The sequence below is a fragment of the Colobus angolensis genome, unplaced genomic scaffold (genome assembly GCF_000951035.1).
Source record: "Colobus angolensis palliatus isolate OR3802 unplaced genomic scaffold, Cang.pa_1.0 Scaffold398, whole genome shotgun sequence".
In the NCBI taxonomy this organism is placed as follows: domain Eukaryota; kingdom Metazoa; phylum Chordata; class Mammalia; order Primates; family Cercopithecidae; genus Colobus; species Colobus angolensis.
In genome coordinates, this window is record NW_012117354.1 from 511,999 (window position 1) to 523,778 (window position 11,780).

Consider the following 11,780-nt stretch of genomic DNA (forward strand, 5'->3'; position numbering starts at 1 on the left):
AAAAAAAAAAAAAAAAAAAAGTTATTGAAGACATATTTCAAAAGACCAGGAAGTAAAACATAATTAGAAATAAAAATCTGGCCTGGCATGGTGGCTCACGCCTGTAATCCCAGCACTCTGGGAGGCCAAGGGAGGTGGATCACATGAGGTCAGGAGTTCAAGACCAGCCTGACCAACATGGAGGAAACCCTGTCTCTACTAAAAATACTAAATTAACCAGGCGTGGTGGTGCATGCCTGTAATCCCAGCTAACTCAGGAGGCTGAGGCAGGAGGATCACTTGAACGGAGGTTGCGGTGAGCCGAGATCGCGCCATTGCACTCCAACCTGGGGAACGATAGTAGTAGTCTATAAAATTCTACTACTGCAAAGTATCCACATGTTGGACATATTACAACCAATACCATCAATACCATTCTACAATGCATTAATAAGCTCACAAATAATTAGAGAAAATCCTTAGGTACCAGGAAAAAATTAAAAGTAAACTGAAATAACAAAAGGGTGAACTTAATCTCAAACAGCAGTACTGACTTTGAAGCAAAATTCGTACAAGGAGTCAGAGTTTTAGAAAAGATAATAAATAATAATCTCCCCTGAGAATGCATGGTCTTAGGCTTGCTCACATAAAAATCTGCTGTTCAAATTCATACAGCAACCTGGTTAGGAAACAGCCAGGCTAAATAATTCAATTACATTAGCTCTAGATTGGTAACACCCACTGACCCTAGCAGAGGCAAAATGTGAACAGACCTGGTAAAAGAGATCAGAGTAAATCTAGAAGGGCCATCAATGGTAATCGGGTTACCAGCCATGAGTCAAAGGCCTAAGATTACCTTTATTCAGATTCAAATTGTAAATGTCCAGTTTTGAAAAAAAAGTGCATGTTCACAAAAGATTACTGAATTTAGAATAATCCTCTATTTGAAGCTGTTAGAAAATCACGAGGAAACACCTACCCAAGCTCTCACAACATACAAAATACTCTCAAATTACAAAGGGTGGTCTAATTATTTATACTGATGATGGTAAGATAATAAAAATATTCCTAACTAAAAGTGAAGTTGCCCATATGTTCAAAGATTTTAGTGTAACTAATAAGATAATAATAATAATATATATAACATTCAACTCTAAAAGCTAAATGTTTAATAAGATTTATTATTGAAAGAATCAGAATTGTGAAAGAACTTTTATAATCTGTACCAATAACTCTAGAACATTAATTCTTGTCACTAACTTGTCTCTCTACTGCTGAGATCATCTACTCTAAGGAAAAGTAACTAAAGAATTATTCAAGAAAATCAATAACTTATTTTTGTTACATTTTCTCAAGATTTTCAAGGAAATATTTTGTTAGTATAGGAGAATTCTAAATATATTATTTGGAAATTAGCTCTTAAAATATTTGACCTATTAACCAAAAATATTGGGTTGAAAATAATGAAGAACCATTTATTAAACACTTATTATATGCCAAGTATTCTAAGTTTTATATAGGCATTAATAATCCTATGCATAGATAACATAGTTATTCTAACTTTATCAGAAGGGATATTGAAGCACAGAGGAATTAAGTAAATTTTGCAATTATATAGCTTGCAAGTGGTGGAACCAGACTGTAAAATGAGGTATTTTCACTCCAGAGCACACACTATTAATTATATAATAAAATACTGCTTTGCAAAGCTGTGAGGGACAAATACTCATAAAGGACTTTTAAATTTAAATATCAGAACAACTTACATATCACATGACTAGAAAGAAGTTTTTAGTCCATGGGCCGAGAGCATTTTTAGAGCAGACAATTAACTTATGGTTTTTGTAATAAAGAATGTTAGCATGCACAGTGTAAGTTAATACAATACCAATCAAATTAATTTCCTACATATGAATTTTAATTTTAAGCTACATTGAAAATATTAGAAGAGCTGGCTTCCGAATTTTTATAGAAAACAATAGATACCTATGCCTGAAACTATCCATATATACTAAAAGAGACAGAGAGAGGGAGAGAGAGATCAATAAGGAAAGTAAATAATACCAATAAATAATCCATGCCAATAGTATAGCTGAAAGTCAAGGAGTTAAAAGTCTTCAAATTACAGGCCAAAGGGAAAATACATGAAATAAGCAGTAGTATCCAAACCTGTATGAAGAGCAAAGAAACTGCATGGAAAAGAGAAGAAATGAGGGGCTTATATTGGTGCAACTGAGGTAAATTGATCCATAGAAAAAGAATATTAGCTTGGATAGGTAAATATTGAAAGTAGGTCTTCTGCCAGGTAGATTAGAGAACTAGCTGTTGGGAAATCAAAAGGAAGGGACTTGAAGATGCATATGATTAAAGATGTCAGTTACAGGAAGTGAAGGTGTTGCTTAATGGCTCTGTGGTAGTAGTAAAGACAGAAACAAGTTGTAGAAATTAAGAGCCCAAAGAAACAAACAAAAGATCATAAATTAAAAGACATACAATCACCCCCACCAATTGCAACCTCTTAAATAAATGGTGCTTCAGATTATTAATTGAAGAGGGTACACATGAGCTAATAAATCTAACAAACTACCCATATTCCCTATTCATGCTTAAATATATGTTTATTACAGGTCAAGTAAGGTAAACAAAAAAAATTACAATCAATAGAATGCCAGTAAAATCAGTCAAAACTACCATAAGAAAAAAATAGAAGAATAAAACTGTTCTAGTCAATCAAATTTCTCCCGAACACAATCTAAAGCACAGGAAATTTGTAACCTAACAACTTCATCAGAAAAAAATAGCCTTAAAACTATTTTCAGATATTTAAAAAACCTTCAAACCAGAAATTTAAGACTTAAAAAGATGGGGAAAAAAAAAAGATGTAAACAAGACATAAGCACCCTCAGGAAAGAGCAAAAGAAAAAGATAAAGTAATCTTAGAAACAAAGATGAAATTAAAACATAACAAAGGTAGAATATATTTGACTATAAAAGTAATAAGAGGCATTTAGAGAATGAATAAAAATGACTGAGAGAATGAAAATGAGAAGTAAAATGTGAGAAATATAAAAGATAAAGTGAGACTGTCCAATACACATTTAATTGGAGTCCATGACAAAAAAACCAAACCAATGGAATAAAACTAATATTTTAAAGGATAGTCTAAGAAAACATTCCAGAAGTAAAAGAAGACATAAATCTGTATTTTGAGAGAGTTCATGCACTTAGAAAAGTTGACCCAGAATGGTCAATTTAAACATAGACTGGGAAAACTATTAGCATTTAAAGATAAAGAAAACAAGTCTTCACAAAAGATCAAGAAGTTTATAATTAAAGAAAAGGAGGTTAGAATAAGAGTCTCTCAACAAAATACAAAGCAATACAACAGCAGAACATTAATTTTGAGAAATTCAGGGAACTAAAGTAAGCTGTTCTTCACATTTAAAGTCTATATAAAAATAGTGTTAAGTGTACAAGTTCTCACAGGATATTATAGAAATCTACTGTAACAGAAGCTTCATTCGACATGAAGATATCTGCAAAAAATGGCACAGAATAACTGATAATAGTTATGTAATATTTTTAATTGCAGATCTAAGATGAAAAACTAAATAAAGCAAAACCTTTGGACAAATGTATAATAATGTAAATATGTGTCTGAAAAATGTAAATAATGAAACTAAATAAATTAGAGAAAAAGGAACACAGAAAAGGGAAATCAAATAAATGTATTAATCCTCAAATAAAAAATAGGAGAGAATGAAAGAATACATCATTAAAGCTGAAAACCAATGGTAGGTGCCTAAATATATATCATAGAAATTTGAAATAAAGCATAAAATATATACTTTGTTAACCATATAGGTAGTATAAAATAATAGTTGAGATAAACAGTATCAGTCATATTAGTCAATGTAAGTGGTCTTAACATATTTATTTAAAAAAGATTTTAGGTTGGCTTACAAAATGAAAGCCAGTGCTACACTGTATGCAAGAGATAAATCTAAAACCAAGTGATTCAGAAAGGATGAAAATAAAGGGATGGGTGACAGCATATCAGCAAACTACAAATAATAATAATAATAATAATAATTAAGAAGTGGTTGAGATAATTATAACAAACAAGGTATAATCCAGACCAGAAACCATTAAGATTTTTTTAATAACAACTTTATAACAAAAATCAAAATTGGACAATGAAGATAGGAGCTATCAATTTCTATGCAACAAGTAACGTATTAACCAACTTCAGAATTACAGATGATGCTAGCACAGGTAGACAGAAACACATTATTTAAAGGAGATTTTTAACTCACACTCCCTACCAGATAGGTGGAAAAAAATTAAATGACAGAATGAATAAGATGAAAAATAGTAGGTAGATAGATAGCGATATATTCAAGTTCACATTGCAAAAAACAAACATTTACCTTATTCTAAGGCACACATGGAACATTTTTAAAAACTATACAGGCATACCTCAGTGATATGGCAAGTTTGGTTCCAGACCACCACCATAAAGTAAAAATTGTGATAAAGGAAGTCACATAATTGTTTTGGTTTCCAAGTGCATATAAAAGTTATGTGTACACTAGACTGTAATCTGTTAAATGTGCAATAGCATTATGTCTAAAAACTCAAAGTATATACCTTAATTTTTAAATACTTTATTGTTTAAAAATGCTAAGAATTATCTGAGTCTTGACCAAGTTATAATCTTTATGCTGGTAGAGGATCTTGCCTCAATATTGATGGCTGCTGACTAATTAGAGTGATGGTTCCTGAAGGTTAGGATGACTGTAGCAATATCTTCAGATAGGACACCAAAAAAGTATGCCCCATCGAGTGATTCTTCTTTTTACAAAAGATTTCTCCACAGCAGGTGATACTGTTTGATAGCATTGTACTCAGAGCACAATTTCATTCAAAATTGAAGTCAGTTCTCTCAAACCCTACCACTGCTTTGTCAACTAAGTTTATGAAATATTCTAAATCTTTTGTTGTCATTTCAACAATGTTCACAGCATCAAAAAACACTGTTTTTGATCATGTATAAAAAGAAACTTCTCATCCATTAAAGTTTTATTATGAGATTGCAACAATTCAATCACATCTTCAGGCTCCACTACTCTTGTACTCTTGCTATTTCCACCATATCTACAGTTACTTCCTCCCTAAAGTCTTGAATCCCTCAAAGTCATCCTTGAGAGTTCGAATCAGCTTCTTACAAAAGCCTGTTAATGCTGATATTTTGACTTCCTTTCATAAATTACTAATGTTCTTAATGACATCTAGAATTATCAGAAGATTTTCAATTTATATTACCCATATCCATCAAAGGAGTCAATATTTATGGCAGCTATAGCCTTACAAAATATATTTCTTAAGTAATAATACTTGAAAGTCAAAATTATTCTTTGATCTATGAGCTGCATAATGGATGTTGTGTCAGCCGACAGGAAAACAACATGAGCCTCCTTGTACATCACCAACAGAGCTCTTTGGTGACTATGTCAATATGCAGTAATATTCTGAAAGAAGTCTTTTGAGCAGTAGGTCTCAACAGTGGACTTAAAATATTCAGTAAACTACACTGTAGACAGATGTGCCATTATTCAGGCTTTGTTATTCCATTTACAGGGCAAAAGCAGAGTAGATTTAGCATAATTCTTAAGGGCCCTAGGACTTTTCAGAATGGTAAATGATCACTGAATTCAACTCAACATAAGTCACAAGCTCCATTAGCCCTTAACAAGAGAGTCAGCCTGTCCTTCAAAGCATTGAACACAACATTAACTTTTCCTCTATAGTTATGAAAGTCCTAGATGGCATCTTCTTCCAATAAAAGGCTTTTTGCCTACACTGAAAATCTGTTGTTTAATGCAGCCATCTTCATGAACTGTCTTAGCTTAATCTTCTGGATAACTTGCTGCAGCTCCTACATCAGCACTTGCTAATGCCGCTGGTGACTTAAGTTGAATTCAACTCAACAGTTGTTGCTTCATCTTACATTTTTATGTTGTGAATACCGCTTCTTTCCTTAAACCTAATAAACTTCTGATAGCTTCCAACTTTTTCTGCAGCTTTTTCACCTCTCCCTGCCTTCAGAGAATTAAAGAGAATTAGTACCATTTCCGGATTAGGCATTGGCTTTAGATAATGTAGTGGCTAGTTTTATTTCCAGACCACTAAAACTTTCTCTATATCAGCAATAAGGCTGTTTTGCTTTCTTGACATTCATGAGTTCACTGAAATAACACTTTTAATTTCCTTCAAAAACTTTTACTTTGTATTCCCAACTTGGCTGACTGTTTGGTGCAGGAGGCCTGGCTCTTCTTCTGTCTTGACTTTCAACATTCCTTTTCCACTAAGCTTAATCAGTGCTAGCTTTAGTGTTATCATGGTGTTATTAATTGGCTTAATGTCAATATTGTTGTGTCTCAGAGAATAAGGAGGTTCAAGGAGAGGGAGAGAGATGGGAGAACAGCTGGTTGGTGGGGCAGTCAGAGAATGTGCAACATTTATCAATTAAGTTTGCCATCTTATATAGGCACGGTTCGTGGTACCCTAAAACAATTACAGTACAATAGTATTTGAAAGATCACTTAACAGATATAATAATGATAATAATAATAATAAAAATAAACTTAAAATATTTTGAGAATTATCAAAATGTGAAACAGAGATAGGAAATGGGCATATGTTAAAAAATGGTGCCAATAGACATGTTCAATGCAGGGTTGTCACAAATCATCAATTTGTAAAACATGTAATATCTGTGAAGCATAATAAAGCAGGGCAAAATAAAATGAAGTATTCCTGTATAATAAACTATTACAAAAATCTCAATAATTTCTACAAGAGGAAAAATAGAAACTTGACCACAACATCATAACATTTTACAGTTATAGCAATATTTTAAGGTTACTGCAAATTGAATTTTAAAACTCTCTAATAAGTAATTATTGAGCAAAAGGAAAAAGACCAAAATAAAATTGTAGATTCTACATATCAGGATTTATGGCATTACATTAAATCACTAATAAGTAGAAAATATATGAGTTAAATTCCCAATTGAAATAGCTAGAAAAGAACAAAATGTAAACCTAAGCAAAAGAGAACAAAATAAAATAAAAGCAGATATACTCTTTCCCTGCCGCCGCAGAGTCGCGCGGAGGCGGAGGCTTGGGTGCGTTCAAGATTCCACTTCACCCGTAACCCACCGCCATGGCCGAGGAAGGCATTGCTGCTGGAGGTGTAATGGACGTTAATACTGCTTTACAAGAGGTGCTGAAGACCACCCTCATCCACGATGGCCTAGCACGTGGAATTCGCGAAGCTGCCAAAGCCTTAGACAAGCGCCAAGCCCATCTTTGTGTGCTTGCATCCAACTGTGATGAGCCTATGTATGTCAAGTTGGTGGAGGCCCTTTGTGCTGAACACCAGATCAACCTAATTAAGGTTGATGACAACAAGAAACTAGGAGAATGGGTAGGCCTCTGTAAAACTGACAGAGAGGGGAAACCCGGTAAAGTGGTTGGTTGCAGTTGTGTAGTAGTTAAGGACTATGGAAAGGAGTCTCAGGCCAAGGATGTTATCGAAGACTACTTCAAATGCAAGAAATGAATAAATAAAATCTTTGGCTCACACACAAAAATAATAATAATAATAATAATAAAAATAAAAGCAGATATTAATAAAGTTAGAAAACACAAAAAAAGTTAATTAAAAAACAAAACAAATCATTGACTAATCATTAAAAGAAAGCAAAAATACATGAAATAATAAACTACGGGGACAAAATAAATATTAAAATAACAGTAAATCTGAAAATCATGTGACTTTTACCTTTTACTTTGCACAACAAATAAACTTGAAAATCTAGATGAAATGACTAATTCTACAGAAAAATATTTTTACCAAATTGATCTCCATAGGAACTGAAGGTGTAAACAAACCAATTTCCATAGCAGAAATAGAGAAAATTAGCAAAGTGTTACCCCACATACAGATCACCAAGTCCAGATGTTTTCAAAGGGAAATTTCCAGAAATCTCCAAGGATGAAAATAAAAGTCCAATGCTGTTAAATAATTCCAGAGCATAAGGGGAAAAAATAAAAACTTCCAAATTCTGTTGTATTTCTTGGGAGAGTATACAAAACCTTGATACCTAAACCTAGTAATAATAGCTTTAAAAAATTAAAATAACATTTATTAATATTTCTTCAAAATTGTAATTAAAATATTAGCAAACAGAGTCCAATAGTATATACAAAAACTACATCATGGTCAAATGTTATTTATTCCAGGAATGCAAGGGCAGCTTAATATTTGGAAATCCATCAGTGCATCAGTGTACTTCACCATATTAATAAACATAAGAAAAAAATCACATGATTGATTCCATAAATGTCGAAAACTTAAAAGGAGATTCAACACATTTCAGCACCCATTTTAAATAAAATAGATGTGTGTGTGTGTTTGTGTGTGTGTGTGTGTTGTGTGTATCCTAAAGCCAGTATCTGACCTATTTGACTTTACAGGAAACACAAAAGACATTGCGTTTATGGTCAGGAAGAAGGCAAAGTGTTCACTGTCTCCAATTATAATCCTGCATTTGAGATATTAATCAATGAAAGTAGATATGAGGAAATAGAGGCATAAGAACATAAAAGAAGAATAAAACATCCTATTTGAAGATGACAAGATAGTATGCATATAAAACTCAAGAGGATTTAATGACTAAACTGAAATCAAAAATAAAATTTAGAACAGTAGAAAGAGAAATACTATACACAAATTAATGTACTCCATATATACAAATTATCAATTAGAAGATACAATGTAAGAGAAATACTATTTATCACAGCCACCAAAAAAAATGAAGTATTTAGAAGTAAACCTAACAAGTGATGTTAAAAAGGTTTCTAAAGAAAACTTTAAAATACTCTGAATGAAAAGTGAACTTAAAGGGAAAACTGTCTGTTCTTAGATGGTCTGAGTCTATACCAGAAAGATATCAATTCTCACCATGTTAATATAGAAACAATGTGACTCCACAAAAATACTAAGAACAATATGTTTGAAGTCAGATAAGTTGACTTTTTAACTTTTCAAGGAAAATAATTATGGTAGAAAAACTAGAGCAATCCTTCAAAAGGGGCAATAGAGTGCCTAGCCAAACAGATACTAAGATATAATCAAGGCATGGTGTTATGGGAGTATAAACAGAACCAATGAGAAAGCCCAGTACATATGTAAATTTATATACACACACACACATATATATACACACACACATATATACATATATATATATATATATGTACCATTTCTAATCACTCCTTTTGGGGAAATGTGATATCAGATCTATACCCATACCAAAATAAACTAAAAATAGATCAGATATCTAAATATAAAAAATGAAATCATATATATACTAGAAAAGGACATAGATTAATTCTTTTTTAACCTTGATATGGGGAAAGCCTTTCTACTGCAAAATCCAGATCCAATAAAAGATAAATTAAACTACATAAAATATTTTAAAATAATCTTTTGTGGGTAAAAACACCATAAGCAAAATCCAAAGAAAAATGACAAAATGTGAGAAAATATTTGCAACATATATTGCAGATAAAAGGTTAATATTCCAAAAATACAAAGAAATCTGAAAAATAAGAGACATGAACATACGTTCCACAGGAAAAAAATATACAAATGGTCTTAAAATACATGTAAGATGCTTCCAGTCACTTAATTTATAAAAACATAAATTAAAACTCCACTGATTGACCATTTCTCACTTATCAGGTTGACAGAAATCCAAAGCTTCACAATACACCCTCTGCTAGTGAGGTTGTGAAGAAACACATCCTCATACATTGTTGGTCAGAACATCACATTATACCATCCTGTGGAGGGGAATTTAGCAAAAGCTAGCAAAACAAAACCTATCCTTTGATCCAGCAGTTCCATTTCTAAAAATGTAATCTGAGGATATATCTCTACAACTAAAAATGTATGTATAAGTATATAAGTGTATTCATTGATACATTAATTATAATAGCAAAATATTGAAAACAACTTAAACTCCCCCCACTAGCAGGCAATAGATTTTTATACATTACTGTACATCCAAAAATGGGTACTTTGTAGTTATACAAAAAGACTAAAGATGTCAGTAAACTGGTAAGGAGTGATTTCCAGGGTATATTGTTAAATGTAAGAATATATATTATAACCTATTGTGTAAGAATGAAGAGAGTGAAGAAGACACACATTAAGCGTGTTTGTTTGTGTATTTATTACTTAATATATTTGTGCATGTATTTGCAAAAATAGACACACACAAAAAAACAGAAACTAATGAAAATTGTTACCTAAAGATGAAAAGTGGGAACAAAGTAGAAGAGAAAGGAAAAAGAATCAAACTTTTTTGATTCATCCATATATATATATATAGTATTTGATATGTAAGCATATCATTTCTTTATATAAATTTAGAAATTAAATCAAGAATCCAAAAAAAACACACTAAAATTGAATAAAAATAGAAACAAATTTAGCTATAGCAAATTTATAACATACGTGTTTGTACACACACACACATAAATTAAGAAATTTTTGAACATAGTACTGTGATTATAAACGCCTAGTAGAATACATTTTAAAGACAAAAAGAACTTTAAAAAACTTTAAGTTTACTTAGCAAGATTACTGTTGGTAGTGGTATTGGTGTAGTAATTCTGAAAATATTTTGTGGGTGCTGTAAAATACCCTAAATGAATAAATATATTGGTGTTGAGAGTCAGGATCCTCACTGTGGGAAAAGTAAGATTCCAACATAGACTGGAGGAAAGTGTCAAAGTACTCTGCAAGGTAGCTTTCAGTATAAGAGATATATATATACTGCACTGACTGACTGAATAAGCATACAATGAACCTGAATCTTGGTTTCTAAACACAATTCCCCACTATAAGGAACCAGAGCTCTTTGGAGAAATGGTTGATTCCAGCTCTTAGGCATGGAAAGTGTAACGTAGGTTTGTAACATACTGCTGAGACAGAAAGCAAAGAAAATGCTCAAAGATTGATAAGGCTATATCAGACGACACAGAAGTCTACTTGAGGGGGCTTCTACTTTACATATTTGGGATAATTTGAAGAATCAAAGGAATAATGATGGCAATAGATGATAACACATCAAATATTTTTAAAATTCCTAAATCCATAATGATATTTTAAAAAATAAAAGAGATGGGGAAGAGAAAGTTCTTCCTTGAAGAAAGTCTATTAGTAAATATTTAAAAAGATATAAATTTTAAAATTATCATTTTGCAAGCACTAACGCTAAGATTATCATGAATGTTAAAAAATACTAAATCAATTTTTTGAGAGCAAGATTTGTATAGATTCTTAAAACATTAACCACAGTTATCTATCAACTGCAAGAAAACAGTTTACATTTTACAATGAAAGCATCTCAGAGACATCACTTTAATCAAATAAACAATAAAGCATCACTAATAATGGAACAAGTCAATATTATTAATGAGATACACTGAGAAGGACACAAGATCATCTATTTATTATTCTTGACAAAAACTATTTAAACTGATTCTAAAAAATACAGAAATAATCAGTGGGACATTGTAAAAAAAAAAAAAAAAACACTGGCCTGGACTTTTCAAAATTTCAAATTCATGAGACAAGAGAGGGACTATTCTATATTAAAGACAAGACAACTAAGGGTATTGAATAATCCTCGATTGAATCATCAGTTGAAAAGTGAAACAACT

General features: G+C 31.7%; 1 pseudogene across 1 annotated transcript; it reads left to right on the plus strand.

Moving 5' to 3' along the window:
- Positions 1–7,129: 7,129 nt before the first annotated feature.
- Positions 7,130–7,624, plus strand: LOC105521120 (annotated as a pseudogene). The gene has a single exon (XR_001003226.1). The product of XR_001003226.1 is annotated as a 40S ribosomal protein S12 pseudogene (transcript).
- The last annotated feature ends 4,156 nt before the right edge of the window (positions 7,625–11,780 follow it).